Source organism: Podarcis bocagei, assembly GCF_964188305.1.
Source record: "Podarcis bocagei genome assembly, chromosome: Z".
Taxonomy (NCBI): domain Eukaryota; kingdom Metazoa; phylum Chordata; class Lepidosauria; order Squamata; family Lacertidae; genus Podarcis; species Podarcis bocagei.
The window spans coordinates 10,732,029-10,752,723 of record NC_138140.1 but is presented as its reverse complement, the minus strand read 5'-3'; the positions used below and the strand labels follow the sequence as shown (position 1 = coordinate 10,752,723).

The window sequence follows — 20,695 nt, the reverse complement described above, 5'->3', positions numbered from 1 at the left end:
ATGCCTTCAAGGATCTGAAAAAGGCATTGCAGCAAGCACCAGCGCTGGGCATCCCAAATCCTGAGAAGCCTTTCTCCCTATTTGTGGATGAAGACCAGGGAACAGCAAAGGGAGTGCTATGCCAAAAATTGGGAAGCTGGCAGCAGCCCGTGGCATACCTATCTGAGCGCCTGACGCCTACAGAACAAGGTTTACCGCCATGCATGAGAGCAATAGTGGCAGTAGCCACCCTACTGCAAAAAGCAGACAAATTTACTTTTGGCCAAGACACTGTTTGTGTGACCCCGCATGCAGTCCCAGCTCTGCTTGACATGAAGGGTACCTATTTCCTCTCCCAAGCAAAAATGAGAAAGTGCCAGATGCTATTGTTGCACCCGCGTTTGAAGTTCCAGGTTACCACCGCCCTCAACCCAGCTACCCTGTTGCCGGTAGGAGAAGGTGAGGAGCAGATGCACGATTGCATTGAAGTGATGGATGAAGTATATTCCAGCAGACCTGACCTAAAAGATGAAGCAAACCCCCACTGGCCTTCATGGTTTGTAGATGGAAGCAGCTTTGTTGAGACTGGACAGCGGAAGGCAGGCTATGCAGTGGTAGCCCTGGAAGACCAGGTGATCGAAGCAAAGTCACTCCCACCTGGAACATCGGCCCAGCTGGCAGAACTAACTGCGCTTACCAGAGCCCTGAGCCTGGCAAAGGGACAGAAGATAAACATTTATACAGATTCTAAATATGCATTCCTGACTTTACATGCCCATGGAGCCTTATGGAAAGAAAGAGGTTTGCTTACCTCCAGAGGAAGCCAGGTGGCCCACCCACAAGCCTTATTGAACCTTCTGGATGCTGTATGGGAGCCCGAGGCAGTGGCAGTTATCCATTGTTATGGACACAAGACTGGACCAGGGGAAGTGGCCAGAGGAAACCGATTGGCAGACAGAGTAGCCAAGGAAGCAGCCCGAGAACTGGCCCCCGCCTCGGTCATTGGAGCACTGGTCCCAGAAGAGATTTTAAGCACTACTGACAAGCCAGCTTATACGAAGCAGGAAAGGGACACTGCAGACGCTCAGGGGTTGACGTTGTCCAACGAAGGATGGTACCTTACCCCCGATGGTAGGATATGGATTCCAGAGTCCCTTTCTCGGCAAGTTACTCAGAGATACCATGATTCAACCCACATAGGACCAGATGCTACAACCAAGCAGCTGGAAAAATGCTTCTATATAGCCCACCTTTACCAACTGGCAGCCCAGATTTCCAGGAAATGCCTGCTGTGTCAAAAGAATAATCCCAGAGCCGGACCACTGGCTCCCCCAGGGATTCAGCACAGTGGAACTGCACCTATGGAAGATCTTGTCGTGGACTTTACTGAATTACCCCGTTGTGGACTGCACCGCTACCTGCTGGTAGCAGTGTGCACCTACACCGGATGGGTTGAAGCATGGCCCACAAAGACTGAAAAGGCACTTGAAGCAACCAGGTGCCTGCTTAGGGAAATTATCCCTCGCTATGGACTGCCAAGGTCCATAGGATCTGACAATGGACCAGCATTTGTTCATGCAGTCCTACAGGGACTGGCTAAAGCGCTGCAGATCAACTGGAAGCTGCATACTGCTTATAGACCCCAGAGTTCTGGAAAAGTGGAGAGAATGAACAGAACTCTAAAGAATCAACTGTCCAAGCTGACACAGGAGACCGGGTCTAATTGGGTGACCATGTTGCCCTTGGCATTACTCAGGGTCCGCAGTCTCCCGTCAAAACGGACCCATTTATCACCTTTTGAAGTTATGTTTGGGAGACCAGTTCCATATGTTAGAATGTTAACTCCATATGTTAGCCAAGATGTGCAATTGAATAATTATGTACAGTCACTCTCCCGAGTTCTTTCTTATCTCAATAGGTGGACCCAGGCTCGCACCCCATGTGTGTTAACTGAACCGTTCCATCAGTTCGAGCCAGGTGACGAAGTGTGGGTGAAAGACTGGCAGCGAGCCCCCCTACAGCCCTGCTGGAGGGGACCCTACACTGTGCTACTCTCTACCCCTACTGCTGTGAAGGTTGCCGGCATCATCCCGTGGGTCCACCATACTCGAGTGAAGAAAGCCATTTCAGACTGGACAGTAACACCAGATCCAGAGAATTCCCTTCGGCTGACCATCTCCAGACGCCCGGTAGACAACCGCCCTGCTGATATCACTCCGGAGGCTGATATCTCCACGCACGGCTGAAGAATTGGATGGGAGGGGCGCCCGCGGGCAGCGTCCCCAACGTAGAAACTTGCTCTCCAGCAAATTCAGAGGCACCAATCGGACTTTTGGTATTGGGCCCGGAACCCCTTGATATAGTCACCCCAAGTGTCAGGCCATTGCAGGGGTGGACATATTCCTGTGGGTGCATGCTGATATATGAAGAGGGAGGAGCCCCTTTTGGGTATAATATCTTGAAGAGACAACACGAGAGCCCAGTCCACCCACAAGGGATTGTAGGGAAATTGCTTCATATAGTAGGTGCCTCAGCAGAGAAGTGGAGAGGCACTCCTGAGGCCCGGCAAATAATTGAATACGAGTATCAGTGGGCCCTTCAGCTGTAAAAGAAAACTAGAAATGAACCCCGAGTATTGGTGGAAGGAACCATGGAAGGATTGGGTTTGGTGGGTAGGAGTGATATGTACCGCCCTTGTCATATGGATGCTCTCGTATTTCTGTTGGCACGAGCGCCATAGGTTTTGTGGAAGGAAGCGATCCCCCTCCATCCCCTTGATGATCCTTCTCCTATTTATGATGGGAGAATCTATTCCCAAGGCCGAATGCTTCCAGGTCTTAAATCGTAATAGCATTTTCCCCACACAGGAAATGAGAAAACAGGGGGCTCAGAGTCCCTATAACAAGTGGCTTCAATTGGCAGAAATAGTAGCCCATGAAACAAATAAAACTGCTTGTTTAGTTTGTACCCTTGGACCCTTGGATGGAGGAGGAGGAATGCCCATGCTCCCCATACCCCTCAATCGTTCTCAGATCCAATATACATATAGTCCATCCCGCCCAACTCCTTATTGGAACCATTCAGCTCCTTTACGAGTTTATAGGGTCTCTGGATGGTTCTGTATTAATCAAACCCGAAATGCCGTCTACAACTATACGAGGTTTATAGGACGGTCATCATGTAACTGTACATGTAGTAGTCCTTTGGACATCTCTGAATGTGGCGGGGCTTGTACCAACCTTGCATTCATGGTGGGAAGTTCTCGAGCCAGCTGGACCTCTTCTCAGCGCGGCAGTAATATTTATTGGATTTGTGGAACAAAAGCTTATCACATCTATCCACAAAATGGATATGGTGTCTGCTTCCCAGCATTTCTTGTACCTCCAATGTGGATACCCTCTTCCCCATCCCATCGTACCCGCCGCTTTGCTGATATCTCCAACATCGCGGGGGGTAGTAAACAAACCTGGGGAAAGGACGAATGGCCACCTGAGCGGATAATCGCCCACTATGATCCTGCCTCCTGGAACCCCGATGAGCTAGTAGCAGGCGCCAGAGAGCCCATTTACAATCTCAACCGAATTATCAGGCTCCAGGCAGTGGTAGAAATTGTGGCCAATGCCACAGCCACCGCCCTCCGCCTTGTTGCCACCCAGCTAGATGAAACCCGAACGGCTATTCTCCAATTGCGTTTGGGAATGGATTTCATTTTAGCTAAGCAAGGAGGTTTTTGTGCTGCCCTGAACCTGACAGGTGGAGCATGTTGCTTCAACATTTCAGACCATGGCGAGGCTATCCGTGATCTGGCAGCAAGAATTGAAAAGGTAGCACATGTCCCTGTACAAACCTGGGAGGGCTGGGATATGTCTTGGTTGGACGGCATCTTCCCAGGTGGATGGATGGGGAGAATATTTACTATGGTGATAGGTCCAATAATGCTTCTATTGCTTTTCTGCTTCTGTATGCCCTGCTTGATGCAATGTATGCAAAATATGATGGAGAAGATGATGTCTCGCATGATGGGACCTCGCGTGCTTGCTTTCATAAGAGATTATAGACCCCTACCCCAGAACGAACCTAAGTATTAGGTTGTTCATAAGAAGAGGAGGGAGTGAAGGGAGAGGGAAGGGTTGCTTTCTATATATTTTGTACCTTTGCTTTCTATATTTTGTACCTTTGCTTTCTATATTTTGTACCTTTGCTTTCTATATTTTGTACCTTTGCTTTCTATATTTTATACCTAAGAAGGATCTTCATATATACCTAAGAAGAATCTTCATATTCTCTGTAAGTTAATTTCTGAGCTAAGGGCCCCTCAAGGAATGCAAGATAAGACAGAGACTGTAAGCTAGAAATAGCCTCGCCTTAGGAATGCAAGATAAAAAAGACACAGACGGGAGGAGACGGGGGGATGCAGGACGCTTAGAAAGAACAATAGGGAGGGCTGTTTTAGAAGGCTATAGACATGCTAAAAATAAGTTGAAAACTTTTTCGGGAGGGCGTGGGGAGGAGGGAGAGAGCCCACTCAAGGTATAAGAAAATCTGCAGAGGGGTATTTTCTGGGCAGTCAGTTTTTCCAGAATTTATTCTGCTGGCTGTCTCCTGTGCACAGAGAATAAAACTGCTTTCCTCCAAAGAAGGATCTTTCCTGGAGTTTTCTTTTACTCTCTCTCTGGATCTGAGGACGCGGGCCAACGATTCCCTGGCATGGACTAGGCTCAGCCTACAGTACCACTGTACTTTGAATAATCTTTATGTACATAATTGGTAGATGGAGAATTGGAAGCCCTTCTTATTTCTTATCTCTCTTCTATGAATTCTAATTCTTATTTTCTTCTGCTAACTCTATATTTATGTTTTCTTCTTTGATGTTTCCTTTTTAGATTAATGAAGATACACACAAGAAGGTAATGGATGGAAGATAAAGGGCCAGTGTAGAGAGAGTCTTTGAAGGTGGGAGGCTGGGGAGAAAAGGGGGAAGCTCCCAAGTGGGGGCTGTGAGGGCTCACCCTTCTTGTGTGGAATAAAGGTTAAGACACAGCCTTGACAGAGGGCTTTGTATTAATTTCTACTTCATCATCGTATTTCTCTTATTCTCTCTGCTTTATTTTAATTTAGCTTAGTTTGGCTTTTTTTGTATTCTCTGCTGAAAACTTTCAATAAAAAAACCGACTTTTTTTTTAAAGCTGCATTCTTAGGTTGATGTGCAGACCAGTGAGGGTGGGGACGTCTGCACATGATGCCTGTACTGTAATCTGATTTGTTTCCCTGCGATGAACTCTTCACTGAATGTGTGATTTTGTAATTTTTACAGCATTCCTGTGATTGAAGCTGTGTTCCTGGAGTGGTTACAAGCATTGCTGCAATTGTTTTATTGCGTTGGGTCACCTTATACTTTGTATTTATATGCTGCTTTATAGTCCTCTTCTCTTTATAAAATTATTATCAATTAATGGTGAAATAACCTCTGGTTGAAAACGCACGTGCGTTTTAACGTTTACCTAAAGCGGGACCAAAAAAATACTGAACTGCTAGGAGCTTGCTAAAGGCCGAAATTCAACTTGTAAAGCTGGCACTCAGGAAAAAGCTTCACCCGTTGAATTCCTGCCTACTGGGCCTCCAAGTCCAGAGCCGTGACTAGAAATGCGTCAACATTCGTGCGTAAGAAGTGCAAACAACACACACACAACTTATGGGGGAGGGGCTCCTCTTCCCCCCACAGTAGAGGAGGATGATTTTGGGGCGTGTGTGTTTGCGGAGGCTGAGGGGTCGGGACGAGGCCTTGACCAGCGAGAGGAGCCAACGAGCTCTAAAGCGGAGCCGATTCAGCTCTTTAAAAACAAGGTCTAAGACGCGCCCGCCCACTTCGCGCGTCGTTCGCAAGAGCGCATGCTCCCAAACAATGAAAGAAAAATCATCCCAAAGGAAACACCGAGACTCTCCTATCATTTTTTATTTTTTGCGTGCGCGCAGGCACTTGGCTGTGCGCACGCGCACCCGTCGCGCCTCCCCGAAGGTCAATCTTTCTTTCTCCCCCCCCCCAAAAAACCACACCCCTAGTATTGCCCTTTTCCCGCTCCGCCTCTTTTCCCCCGGCTACTTCGATGATTGGTCCCTTTCCTGGTTATCACTGTCAACGGAACTCTTTTTTTTTTTTGTTTGTTTCTCATTTTTATTTTCTGGGTTGGCATCAGTAGCCCGCCTGTATTCTTTCCGTCTCCTCCCCTCTCCGAGTGAGGCGATTTTCTGCGCGCGTGTGTGTGTGTGGCCGGTTTTTTGCGACAGGACGTTGCGGCTCTTCTTCCCACCGCCCCCCTCCCCTCCTCCCGCCCCCCTCCGTCAGTAGTGGGCGGGGAAACCCCGTGTAAGGGGTGGCCGCCATCTTGGACAGAGTGTGTTGTGCGAGCGGATTGAAAGGAGCAGAGGAGGGGCGGTGGCGAGTGGCAGTAACAGCAGCGAGGGACGAGTGGGGGTGGGGGAAAAAGAAAGAAAGGAGAGGAGCTCGCTGCGCGCGCGCAGACACAGGCCCCCACCTCCCCACCCACAATACCCAGAGCACGCGTAAGGCGGTGGTGGGGCCGGCGCCAGACCGAGTCTCGAACCCGGAACGAGAAGGGGAGGAGACCTCCCTTGTTGCTGCCGCCACAGCCGGAACCAAGCTGCCCAGTCACCAGTCACTCGGACCCAGGTAGGTTTGTCGAGGCCTAGCCGGGTTTCGAGGCCTCGCGCGGGGTTGCCTGGCAACCGGAGACGGGGTGGGGGGGCACTTGACCCCTCCCTCTCTTTGCTGGGCGGTGGTGAAGGGGGGCTTTTGAGGGAAGGGTCTGCGTCGAGTCTTGAGGGCGGCTAGGCCTCCTCCTCCTCCTTTGTATTGCGTGTTAGAGGCCTGCGGGTGCCCAGGCCTCCCCTCCCTGCTCACCGCTTTGCAGGTGGGCCCACCACACCCAGCTCCACAGGAAAGGGGGGGGCCTCCGCCCGTGCAAAACCGCCGCTCACGTTTTCCTCCCTTGGAGACGTGCCCTTTTCCTCTCTCTAACTTGGCCGGGTGGGATTGAAAGACTCCCACCCCGATCCCTTCCCGTTTCGCCCCCGCCCCTACCTGTGCATGTTTATACGGGTGTTGCTCTTGCACAGGTGTTGCCCTCCCAGATAGGGTGGGCTGGATCCGGACTTGGTCATGTTCAGAGCAAGCCCCACCATAATCCTGCGGGGCTTCAGCATCGTTGATTTCAATTGCCAGCTTGAGTTCGATGGGCCTGAGTCCAGGGGGAGGATGTGAGGAAGAGCCCTGCTGGATGAGGCCAAGGGAGGCCTATGTAGCCCAGCCTCTCGTTCTCACAGGGGCTAAGGGGATGCTTCTGGGAAGGCTACAAGCAGGGTCCGAGTGCAACAGCCCTCATTCCTTCTTGTCATCCCCAGCAACTGGTGTTCAGAAGCATCCTCCCCAAGAGTAGGGAAGGAACATAGCCATTGATAATCCTACCTTTCATAAATTTGCCTAATCCTCTTTTAAAGCCAACTCAAGAGGCCACCACTAGCTCTTGAGGTGAGAATTCCATAGTTCAGCTCTGGGCTGTGTGAAGAAATGATTTTGTTCTGCTCTGTCTGGGCTTTCCCAATACTTAAGTTCTAGTATTTTATGAGAGAGGGAGAAAGACTTCCTCTTTTATCCATTTTCTCCACATCAGCCTTTGTAAGTATTGAAGATGCATAGCCCACTGGGCTCATTGAGCCTTGTCTCCCCACACCCCTGTGCAAAAAAAGTAAGGGTTGCAGCCTAACATAGCTACTCCTGGCTTTAATAGATGCTCCTCTGTGTGGTATTTGCTTCTTGCACTACACAGATTCTAAGTTGTTGAGCCCTGTGTCTCAAATATTGGTAAGTGCCTTGTAGAGTGAATAATGCTGCTACTAGGGAGTGTGGTGCTCACTCCAGGTGTATTGGTGGGTGGTCTTTATTCCCATGGAATCTAGGTGTATTGTTAAGTATAACTGCCCTGCTAGAGGGTGGAATATGTTTGTGTGTATCTTATATAGGCCTAATTTCTTGCAGGCGGCAAGGAGGAAAAAAGATAGGGAAAGTGGGTGGCAGAAAGAGAGAGAGAAAGGAGTACCCCCACCAATCTTTTCTTTTTGTTGTGGCCCATTTTGGCTCTGGGTTTACCAGTTGCCAGTGTACAGGCTCTTTTGATTACTTCTGAGCCCTTGACAGAAAAAAGGTTGTTCACCCATATATGGCAAACTTCTTCTTATTTGAACTCTTTATGTGGGTCTTGAGGTCCGCCCATCTCTAAGTCTAAGGGGATAATATGACACAAATCCATTAGATGTGTATCTGATTTGTATGCAGATTAATGATAGGTGCTTATTTCTATAACAATTTTGCTATATGCACCTGTAAGTGTCAGGGTGTGTCTGAGGCACATCACCATTTATGACCAGTCTGCTTGAAAAGGCATTGTAGAAAGGCCTGTTATGCAAATGCGTAAGACAAGCATTGCAGACATTGCATTCTATGTGAATGCGTGTGTGTTTCATGCATGATGTTTTAATACATGGTGATAGCCTCTGTGATAATGAGAAAAGCTTGTGTGCCTTTAATTTGCACATTTGTACAGTTATATGCACTGGGAATCTATTATGCAGGGGAACATCGTGCAAATTTCCCTTGTTTGTTATCGAGACACCCTGTGTGTCCATGCACACATGCACACAATTTATAGCTCTGTAAAAGTGCTCATTATGTGCTAGTTGTATTATGCTGGCATACAACACAGTGAAGAATGTGCATTTTATCTGTGGCTTGAATAACAAACAGAAAATGTCTGAGATAGCGTAGTTGGGCTGCAGCCCTATACCCACTCACCTGGGAGTAAGCCCAAATGAACTTAATTGGAATAGATTTGCATAGAATTGAACTGTAAAATTTGGATCTGAACTTAAAAGGGTACCAAGTGGCAGTATGTGCATCATTTACTAGCGCTCTAATTTTCACAGTTTAGGTTGTGCAATCCTTACTATATAACTAACTGTAGTAGTACTTCCTCAGTAAGAGAAATAGCAGATTAAGTGCTTCTGTTTCTTAATGTGTAGGATGAACTGGGTGCATTCCTCCCTCTCTCATACTGTATGTAAACAGTAGATCCTTAATGAGGGATAGGCTGTGCTTGTTTATACACTCACTTTTTCCTATGAGCATTCAGGGTGAATGTAAGCAAGCCTTTAATATGTACACTTTAAGTTGAAATTGACATGGCAGTCGTTTGCTAATAATGAAAAGCAATTATTATTTCATATTAGAAAGAGCAAAGTTTTGCTTTATGGCTTTGTATAGTTAGAAAAAGAGTTTAATGTTGCATGGGGAAAATCCTGGAATATATTTTCACCCTATCAGCAGGGTCTTTTAGAAAGCTTCATAGAAGGGAACTCACCAAAAAGTTTGATTTATGGTTGCTAAGGCATCCTCTTTTACCCTGCTTACACACAGTTTTTCCCCCCTTCCACTGAAATGGCTGCTTTCTAATGAAATACTCAAAAGAAATCTCATTGAACTCAGATTCTAAGAACTCATGCTTATGTGAAATCCTTTGAGTTAGTTTCAGGAACTTCAACGGACACGAAAAAGAAACGAGAATTGTCATCTGTGCATCCTAGATGTGTGTGCATCCTGGAGTGTGACTGTGTGTATGTGTGAGAATAGCTTCCCCCTATATCTGCCTTTCCATGGGAGATCTGCCTTAAACTCTGCATTTTGGGGAAACCTTGTCAGATTCAATTGCTGTGCCTCCATCTTGATGTCTGTGCTTAGAAATGGAAGTGACTGCATGTATTTTAATTTAGTCGGTATTGAGCATCTTGATTTTCACACAACACTAAGCCGTAGTTTATTAAACTCTGATTTATTAAACCATGGCTTAGCAATGGTCTGCCAATTAACTACAATTTGAAGCCTTTATTTGTTATTGGCTTACAAACCTAGTGTTAGGTGTGAACAGCAGGATTTTTTTGCCAATTCCACACTAGATGCTCACCTAGCTAAAGGCGTGAGGTAAGAGCAGTGGTGTAAGCCATGGTTTGTTCAGTCATCTGTGGGACAGCTCGTGGTTAACTTGTGCTATTAGCTAAGGCTTTAGTGAACCATCGCTTAGCATTATGTACAAATGTGGCCAGTGCTAAAGAGTTCATATTTTTTCCTATACCGATGTATGTGTTTTAGATTCATAGCAGTTAACATTCATAACATTTATTTGGATCATAAACTTACTAAAAGGACAGTGGTGCTGTTACCACAGGCATACTTATGCAACGGCCATGCTTTTATACAGAGTTCTTATCTAAAACTGCTTTTTTAAGCACAATTGGAAATAAATTTTATTGAGCAAGTGTTAGAAACTGAGATATGAAAGCTAGGAGCTAAATGGCACCTTAAACCTAGATTATGGGCGCAACAACAGAATGTCTAGGCGTACTTTTTTATAAGAAGAATACAAAGCTAAAAATGAATGAGTGGCTGGAAGTGGGGAAGCAGAAAAGGTCCTCCTTTCCTTCCACTCTGCAGACAAACCCTGGATTGTCTCTGTACCCCCTTTCCTTCATATAAATATATTTTATATGAAGAGCCAGTGTGGTGTAGTGGTTAAGAGTGGTAGACTTGTAATCTGGGGACCCGGGTTCGCGTCTCTGCTCCTCCGCATGCAGCTGCTGGGTGATCTTGGGCTAGTCACACTTCTTTGAAGTCTCTCAGCCCCACTCAGCTCACAGAGTCTTTGTTGTGGGGAGGAAGGGAAAGGAGAATGTTAGCCACTTTGAGACTCCTTAGGGTTGTGATAAAGCGGGATATCAAATCCAAACTCCTCTTCTTCTTCTTCTTCTTCTTCTTCTTCTTCTTCTTCTTCTTCTTCTTCTTTGCACCACAATCAAAGCATATTAAATGACCATATAACTGATGGCAGAGACATCCACCTTGAGTGTCGCAAACCTAAGACTTAAGGGTCCTTCAATGATCCCACTCCAAAATGTGTTCTGATTTTAAGCATCACTATTAGGAGTCTGAGGTAGATAACACTTTAACATTCACTACTTAAACCATCATAACTAACTGGCTAGTATATTTCAAATTAAATGTTTTACTTGGGAGGAAGCCCCATTGAACTTGGTAGGGATTTACTTCTGAGTAACAGTGGCAATTTTAATCTGAAATCTTAGGCGCAGAACTGCACCCAGAACTCAGAAACTGCTTGCGTTCATGAGTCTCCTCGCAAAATGCGCCTGGAACAATGGGAGTTTCGAACGCTGCATTGAGCTTGGTAGGACTTGAATAAGAATAGAGCTGCAAGTTGATTTAAGAGTGGTACTTCGGGTTACATACGCTTCAGGTTACAGACTCCGCTAACTCAGAAATAGTACCTCGAGTTAAGAACTTTACTTCAGGATGAGAACAGAAATCATGCAGTGGCAGCGAGAGGCCCCATTAGCTGAAGTGGTGCTTCAGGTTAAGAACAGTTTCAGGTTAAGAACAGACCTCCAGAATGAATTAAGTTCTTGACCCGAGGTACCACTGTATAGGGGAACATTATTTCAGGTAATACTTGCTGCTTGAAATTTCTGAAGTTACACATTGGCCACACCCTAAGCTGCAGTTTAATGTAAAAGTATGTATTGTCCTGTGCCACTTCCATCACACAGGTTGAAGGTTCATATGCTGGAATGCTCCTTCACGTGCACTTATTCTCTCTCCCTTTCCCAGTGAAAAATAGCATGTCAGGATGAACCTAGCTTTTCTCCCAACATGCTAGTTTCTACAAAAGGAATCTCCTCCTCCATCGAACATATGATCCTCTCCTCTCCCAAAGTGGTTTAATGCGGACACAGGTTTTACAGTCTCAAAGAGAGCAGTGTCTGTGATGTGTGCACATGTTGCCAGAATCTTATGCCAAACAGAATGCAACAGATGAATGTATTCTTTTCTGAGGTGTAAGTCAGTCAAAACATTCTTGCATGCTGTGGGAATTTTAATTCACTTTCCTTCAACAGCTCTGATGTGTGTATCATATATATTCAGAATATATACAGCTCCTTTCAACCACTTGTCAAAGATAGTAGTAGTGGTAATCCCACAAAGTCTTGAAGGGCTGCAGTTTACCTGTCTTGTGTTCTCTTCTCCAGGAGTTAATGACTTCATTTGGATTTCATGGTAAACCGTGAAAGGGTTTGCGCGTTCTTGCTGCTGCTGGAGGGAGGAGCTTTCACTTACATTTTTGATTAACCACAGTTTAGAGTCCAAACTCTAAACAGTGGTTAATCTTAACTGTGATTTGTTGGAACTACAAGCGAGTTTCATAAACAACATTTTGGTGTTGGCTTGTTATAAATCATAGTTAAGCTGGTTGCATTTGGGAGACAAATGCTAAGCTGCGCTTAATGAAAATAAAATGGAAGTGAAAGCTTCTAGATTATTCATTGTAGCTGTGCTAGAAGGGGAAGTGCAGGAACCTAAGCTTGTTCCTGTTGCAATAATAATTATATCCTGACAACCTAAAGTAGCCAATAAAAAATGACATTGGATATTTATTAGCAGCCACAAGGGTACAGCACCAGGTAATAGTTAAAAATCACCTTATGTCATGGATATGCTCCCCAAAATTCCTCAGTACAGTACAGTACCTCATGTTACGTTTCCTTCATGTTACATTCTTTCAGGTTATATCCTGTGGCAACCCGGAAGTACCAGAAAGGGTTACTTCTGGGTGTTGCCGCATGCGCACAAGCGCCAAATCGCGCCACATACCTGCGCAGATACGGCGCTTCAGGTTGTGAATGGGCCTCCAGAACGGATCCCGTTTGCAACCAGAGGTACCACTGTAATTATAACTGTCACAACTACAGTTTTTGCACATTGTTAGGCTGTGGTCATAATAAAATCCCCTTGAATTCAATGGGTTTCAGTCATATTTGGTCAGGTAAGAATCCCCAGTAGTGTTAACTGGGATCAAAAATTGGACATGTTTGAGGCCTTTGTTAACACATTCAGGCAGTATTTGCTTTGTTTAGCAGTATTTGTTAATGACTGACCTGGAAACAAAAGTATTGATTTAGCCTATTAACTGAGGGTGGCTCCTCTGAAAAGGGATAGTGTTAATGTTGGTAATTAAAGGATGACCACTAGGATTGCTTTGTACTAATGTTTAAAAGACAATCTTATGTATGAAACAGAATAGAGGCCCTAAGATCAATTAATGCTGATGTTCCCAAATTGTGGCTTATGAGCTTCATTCAGGTGGTCTGTGAATGTTCATAGTGATTTTCAGTTTTATTTTTATTGCTTCTCTTATTTCTTATATTGTATTTTTTGTGTTTCAATTTAAATTCTGTGGAATTTCAGTTGTCATACAATAAAATGCAATATAAGAAATAAAAATCAATAAAAAATCAATTGAAAATTATACAGCATCTAGCACAACACATTAAAATTGTTACAATGTACATAAAAAATCATTAAATGGTCTGCTAATACACTCAGCCATATTCAAGAGGTCCAAGGGGGAAACAAGTTTGGGAGCTCCTGATTTAGTCTTATGAATGCAACTCAGAAGTAAAAAGGTGTATGTATGGAACAGAAGATGCTTTTGAAGATTTTTCCTCTACCAAGTTATTCTGATAATCTTCAGAGTTGGTGTTTATTTGTCTTGTGAGTGACTGCTGCAAAAAGTTAACAAAACCAAGTGTCATATGATACTCCCAACACGGACTAGCCTCAGTTGGTGTCATTCATAAATACAGCAGGCTGTCATGTGTAACAATAAAACACTGACTTCGCTGTGGTATAGTGCGCATGCTCTTCAGTGCAAAATTGATGAATTCAAATCAGGTGATGGAACAGGATCTTGTGCTTAATAGCTGAAGTTTGCTCTTGGGGAAATGTCTGAGTAGAAATTGAGGATGACATAAGAGCAAACTTTGAAGTTGCTGGTTTATCATAGCTATATAGTGGTACCTTGGTTCTCAAACGCCTTGGTTCCCAAACACCAAAAACCCGGAAGTAAGTGTTCTGGTTTTTGAATGTTTTCCGGAAGTTGAATGTCCGATGCGGCTGTCGGCTATTGTTTCCGGGGCGCCTGCACCACTCAGAAGTGTGCCTTGATTTTCGAACATTTCGGAAGTTGAACAGACTTCCGGAACGGATTAAGTTTGTTTTGTTTTAGCTATTTATTTTGCATTTTTGTTTTTGAGGCTTTTTGGTTAATTTGTTTTTGTGACTGTGTGGAACCCAGTTCAGCTACTGATTAATTGATTGTGTGACTGTCAAAATGAATAAAAGCTCCTCATTCAAACAATGACTATCATCAGTGCAGGTAAGGAAAAAAAGTTAATTTTAATTTTTATCATCTGCAATACAGCCTTATTTATTTCATAATACAATACATTGCTTATTTCAACAGTCTCGTTAGATTGTAAAATTCATGTTAAATTGCTGTTTTAGGGGTTGTTTTTAAGAGTCTGGAACAGATTAATCCATTTTGCATTACTTTCTATGGGAAAGTACGCCTTGGTTATGGAACGGACTTCCGGAATGGATTAAATTTGAGAACCAATGTACCACTGTAAGTGATCCAGCAGTTGTACATTCTAGTATTAAGTCTATGAGAGGGTATCCCATTTTAAATGATTGCTGGTACCTGCTTCCAGCATTCAAAACTCCGAGAAAAAGGAGGACCCCTTTCTGCCTCCCCACTTCCAGCCACTCTGAAGACTGGAAAAGAGACCCTCTTAAGAATATTGGGGCTGGCAGGGGAAGCATGGCTTTGTTTTTTGCAGTCTTCAAATGAGGACTAGACCATATGAAAAATGAATATAAGATTTTAGCTGCAGTTCAATCATTTTCAGCTTTGTATTCTTGTTATAAAAAGTATGTCTAGACATTCCATTGGTGTGCCCATAACCTACGTTTAAGGTGCCATTTAGCTCCTAGCTTTCAGTTTCTAACACTGCTACTTCATTCTTTTTTCCTTGACAGTTTGCAGCAAAGGAGATACTGCATTCTCCTTGGAAAATTTTAAACTTATTTCAGCAATACATTATACTGGGAGGGGGAGAGCTTATTTAACTTACTTATAGATCTTTTATTGCTGTAGCTCACATGAATGTGCTCCCCATGGTAACATTAGCGACAATTGAAGTTTGCCTGGGTTTCCCCTTCCACTTACAGTTGTGGTTAATTTTTTATGGGGGGGGGGGATGAAAGGGATGGCATGTTTAGGTGAGAGTGAAGACTTTGGTGGCTTCTTCCACCCAAATTGTACCCTTACCTCCCCCAAAAGGAGCTTTGATGGACCCCTACCCCAACCCCTTCTCCAGTAAGAGAATATACAGGTGGTATAGCGAAGGGTGGGGGGAAGATAGAGAAATAGAGGGAAGGGTAGGGTCACAGTGCTTTTTCTCTGCTCTAATTCCAACCATGCCTACTCATGGTAAGGATTAACCAAGTCCTATTAAACATGGTGCGGCTTAATCCCATGTAAATGGGATCAGGTTGGCAACCTGGAGTGCCTTTTCCTAGCTAGCCTGCCTCCATGTCTAATCGGTATTGGAAGATGCTTGCAGTATGGGGCCAGAAAAGATGGTAGGTAGGCTTTGGTTCACAGTACAGTGGTACCATGGGTTAAGAACTTAATTCGTTCTGGAGGTCCGTTCTTAACCTGAAACTGTTCTTAACCTGAGGTACCACTCTAGCTAATGGGGCTTTCCATTGCCCCCGTGCGATTTCTGTTCTCATCCTGAAGCAAAGTTCTTAACCTGAGGTACTATTTCTGGGTTAGCGGAGTCTGTAACCTGAGGTACCACTGTATTCTCTTCTCCCCCACCCCACCCCAAAAAGAGCCTTTTTAGCATACACAGCCTACTGTCTCTATAGGAGAACGTTGGGGGGTGTGGCATTTAATGCTTGTAGTACGTCATAGCTGAGGAGTGATGGGTTGCATTTTGAGAGCTCCACCCCCAATTTAGATTCCAGATTATCCTCCATGTTCCTCCTCTTTCCATAATCAGAGTTTTCTACAGGGTAATCAACTTGATTTCTGTGGGGAGCTACTGGGGTGGCAGCTGCTTTTGAGCCTGCAATCATGTGATATTGACTAGTGTGTGTGAGAGAAGCCCCTTTTCCAGGCCTTGATGCTTCTGGGTTAATGGGCCCCCACTCTGAATCTGGAATGCATAGTGGTTCTTCTTCTTGCTGCTGCTTTGCTTCAGCAGCAGAGCATCTGCTTTGCATGCAAAAGGTCCAAGGTTCAATCCCCAGTGGCGTTTCCAGGTGGGGGCAGGGAAGGTCCTCTTCCTGAAACCCTGGAGAGCTGCTGCCAGCCTATGCAGACGATACTGGGATTGATTGATTGATCGATCAGTGGTATGAACTCGGGTATGAACTCGGGCAGCTCCCTATGTTTCCTTTACATTAATTACATTTTCGCTGGCCCCTTACAATAAAAAACTAAGAAAACCACGGCTGGATCTGGCCAAAGGCCATCTAACATTTATGCAGGAGTTAAAGGATTGGGGGACAGATGGGTTGAAATAGCTCTTTAAACCCTTGTTCAGTGGTCCCTCTAACCTCATATTTGAGCTGTGGGGAGGCTACGGAGTAACATTTGGGGGGAAAGAATTAAGGGTGCTGCTCTGGCTCAGCATCTGTTGTGAGCTTTGTTGGTTGGCAGCTGCCTTCCCCTTGGAGGCTGTCTGCTCCCTGCCTAAGCTCAGTTAGTCTTGTGCTGCCCTGTGGCATGGAGTTCCAGAGGTGATCTCTGTTCCTAAAATTCCCTATTGCACCTCATTGATTTCCACACTACTCCACAGACCACCTGATTTGATCAGCATCTCTCTCTCTCTCTCTCTGCCACGCTGCTGAGCAAATCACCTGGTCTGGTATCATGGCAGCAAAAAGAAAAGAAAAAAGGTGCATAGACATTTTGTTTTCTTGCCCACAACATAGGTCTCAGGAGTCACATGACACCTAGCTTTCCTATCCCAGTTTCTAACACTGTCCCTATGGTCTCCGTGGCAACATGAGCCTTGAAACTAGCTGCCCAAGTGCTACATAACTAAATTTCCTTTCTTTGAGGGGAAACTATGGCAGAGATGGTAAAATCACAACATTGAGGTAACCCTAATTACCATTGTCCTGTGCTCCACTAGCATGTAGCACCACTCTTATGTAGAATATAGGGCTATATTGAGCATTGCTTCCATGTTGGCAAAAATCCTACCCATTCGTTTTAACTACTTGTAAGTAGCTTATGCTGTTTCAGACCTGGTGGTGGTGGCTGCTCTGATGGAGGCCTTAATTATTTCTGAGTAGATGATTGGCGCTGATAAGCCAGCCTGGCACTGGCCAGCTTTTTAGAGCTGAACTTGCATCAAACCCACCTAGTCTAGTATGTGCTGGCTGGAGCTTATGGGAGTTGTAGTTCAAAATGTCTGAATGATGTCCGGTTGGTGAAGGCTGTGGTGAGCATAGGGATGAAAGCAGAAGCCCCTGATAAGCATTGTTCTTTCTCAGGCAGTCGGTGCTGTTGGTTTCATGGGATAGATTGGGAGAGGATTTGTCTAAAAAAAAAGTCAAAAGTGCCATTGGCTGCTCAGAAAATCATGTTTAGTGTAGCATTTAAACTAAATACAAGAGCTGGATGATACCTGCTTTCCAACATTGTAATAGATCACCAGCTAAACTTTGTGATAAGGTGGTATATTATGATGTTGGAAAGGAGGTGGGGAGGAAGAAGGCAGTTGCTGGTCATGGAGATAATTAGCATCACTATGTGCATCATCATCTTCCTGGTGAGGGCAGGTGGGTGGTACTGCCTAAGGCAGTGCGCATCAGCTGAGGCACCACATGCCATGGCAATGTGAAGCCGCCAGCCTCCCTGGAACTGCTAGCTGTGGCTTGCCCTGACAATATCCTCTTGCTGTACAAGTGGTGGCTACTGGAAGCCACCATTCTGCATGGCATGAGAAGGAATGGAGGGAGTAGGCAGCTTGCTACCACTCATACAGCCAGAGAAATAAACGAAGGGGCTGGCTGGCAGGAAAGCGCCACTCCCGAGGCTAGTGGCACGGCTGCAAAGGGAGGGTTGGAGGGACTTGGTGAGCACCATGCACCCTGATTGAAGTGCACTATGCTGGCTGCGAGCAGGCCCAGGGATTCATGATACTTTGCCTGGTTGGAAATTCTGAAATTGCTCTTGCGAGTTTAACTTCAAGCCGATTTCAAGCAATGTATCAATACATCACCCAGATCTACTAGATATTGCTCAAAAGTGCACATCATTTAGACACATAGTATGTGCACATCATTCCTCTAATTACAGCTCCTGCTATTCTTGGTAGTGGATGAACCAAGTATTACTAGCATGTAATCACTAGCATTGAAGTGAAGCGTAGACCTGGAGATGTGGAATATAGAAGAGCAATAGTAGAAACACGGCTGAACTATTCTGGGAGAGTTTGGGACACTAGCAGAATACTTGCAGACTCAAAAGTGATTCAGAAATAAGAGCCCAAGTTTAGTGTATTTTTTTAAAGCACCTTTTTGTCCAAGGATTTCTAAATGCTTTTTAAGCTGAACACAATTGTGCTTCACAGTAGGATTGTAAGAAGCCCTCTTTATGGAATTCATTCGGGTCTAATTCAAAATCCTGTTTTCAGGTTTGAACACAGCTATTGTTTCTGCTGCAGGTATCAAACTGAGTTTCACTTGGAGCTAGTGCTCTCCAGCAGAGAGAAACTGAATAAAACATGGGGATCTAGAAACCAGAAGTAGGGAAGGGGGAAGGGCAGCAAACTGGAGATGTTCTGGTCAGCTTTCTTACTTCCATTACCAATACTTTACTCTCTTAATTTCAAAAAATGAATGTTATGTGAAGGGACTGGGAAAAGATGAGCTATGTGTATGGGAGCATAATGTGAGGTAGATATTCTTTTGCAGTTAATTTGTTCTGAGTTCCTATTTCCCTGGGCTGATGTAGCACCATGGCTTGAGAGCATGAGATAGAAGATAGGAAGTTCCCAGACCAGCCATAAACTCAGCAGGTGGCCTTAGGCAGGGCTGTCTCTTGTTCTGTTGGCGGGATAGGGGAATAATAGTGTAAGGAATCCTCAGAGAATGCAGAAAGTGGTATGTGGAGGGTGATTAGGCACCTCAAGATCCTCTGCAGAAAGGAAGATGCTAGGAAATGTAGCCTAAATGTTGGAATGTTTCTCGCTGGCAAGTGCACTTGGATTTCAGAACAGGGTTATGAAATGGATCAGCCATCCAGTCCCAGCAGAAGTGGAGAAGCAGTCATTAGTGCATGCAAAAAAAGAGGAATGGAATTTTGCAGCGTGGAGTCTGCGCTGAGTGTACTGGAGAACTGCATCCATGTCATCTCAGTTTTGCTTTTTTTTTTTTTTAAAAAAAAGATTCTTTCTAAAAAGTGCCTAGCTTGACAATCCTATCAGTGTCAGAAAGCTGGGCCAGAACAAGGTTACCAGTGGTCCAGAGGAAGACTCTTGCCTTCTGTTGGACACAGAACGTAATATAGTACTAGTTCTACCTTTGACCCCCCCCTACAGGGGAGATGAGCTTATGACCAAGCATTGTTATTTGTTCTTCCCTGTAAAATAGTAGCAGTAGCGTAAAATAGATATATGCAAACTGGACAATATCTGCTAAGCTAAATACTTTTTGTGTGTGTGTGGCACAGCACTTAAACTCCCTTGGGCACTCTACATAGCTGGTCAGCATCTAATCTCTGGTGTCAACATATTCTTTAGCAGGCTTATCTGATCCTAAATCTCTGAAGTGCCTTATTAAGGTGGCAGATTTGCTTATGTTCTAAAATAGGTATTGCCTTTTATGGTGTCATAAAATGGGATTGTATATTTGAGGGTAGCTCAGTTGGCCCAAGAGTGGAGTGTAGCTATTTGCATATAAAGCACCCACTACAGTTTAAATACTTAGTGGACTTGGTCTTGTTTTCAAACAACCTTAACCTAGTGTTCAGTATGGTAATCCTAGCCCTGGGGCAATGTTTTGTTAATTCAACATTATACAAAAACTGACTTACATTGTATACCATAGATAGTATATTTTATATGCATTTCAGCCAAAGGTCCACATTCCCTTATGGGCAACTTTCCAGAGGCCACATGTCAGTGGTGGGTGGGGCCAGAGGTAGAGGTGGGCAGAGCAACAAATGTAAATTTTACTTTTGTACAGAAGGCTACTTCACATTGTCACACCCTCTCTATCCTTCATTCAGGCAAGGAAAAGGCCTGATCAGAGTTCAGGGACACACTACTGAGGCAAAAATACCCAAGGAGAGTGCAGCAAACAGGGACCAGTGAGGAATGTTGCCTTGGGAAAGTGGGTGTGGCTGGGAGGGAGTGTGGCCAGGTAGAGAGACTAGATCGAGGGGTGGCCAACTCCCAAGAGACTGCAATCTCCTCACAGAGTTAAAAACTGGCAGTGATCTACCCCATTTTTGGGGGTTGGGTCAAAGTTGCTGAGTTTTTTCAGGGAGGAGGTAAAATGTTGAGCTTTTTTTAGGGGAGCCACAGTTGTTCAGCTTCTTTGGGGGGGCAGTAATCTACCACAGATGTCCAGTGATCTACCAGTAGATCCCGATTTATCTGTTGGACATGCCTGGACTAGAGGACTGCATTTAACAACAACAACAACATTGTTATT

At 44.9% G+C, this 20,695-nt stretch overlaps 1 protein-coding gene across 1 annotated transcript in view; it reads left to right on the top strand.

Moving 5' to 3' along the window:
* The first annotated feature begins 6,349 nt into the window (after positions 1-6,349).
* The window catches only part of RAB14 (RAB14, member RAS oncogene family), a 39,946-nt gene continuing 25,600 nt past the window's right edge, over positions 6,350-20,695 (top strand). Inside the window, exon 1 of the mRNA XM_081179960.1 lies at positions 6,350-6,667. The gene's annotated coding sequence lies outside the window, so the exon portion shown is untranslated. The remainder of the gene's footprint in view (positions 6,668-20,695) is intronic.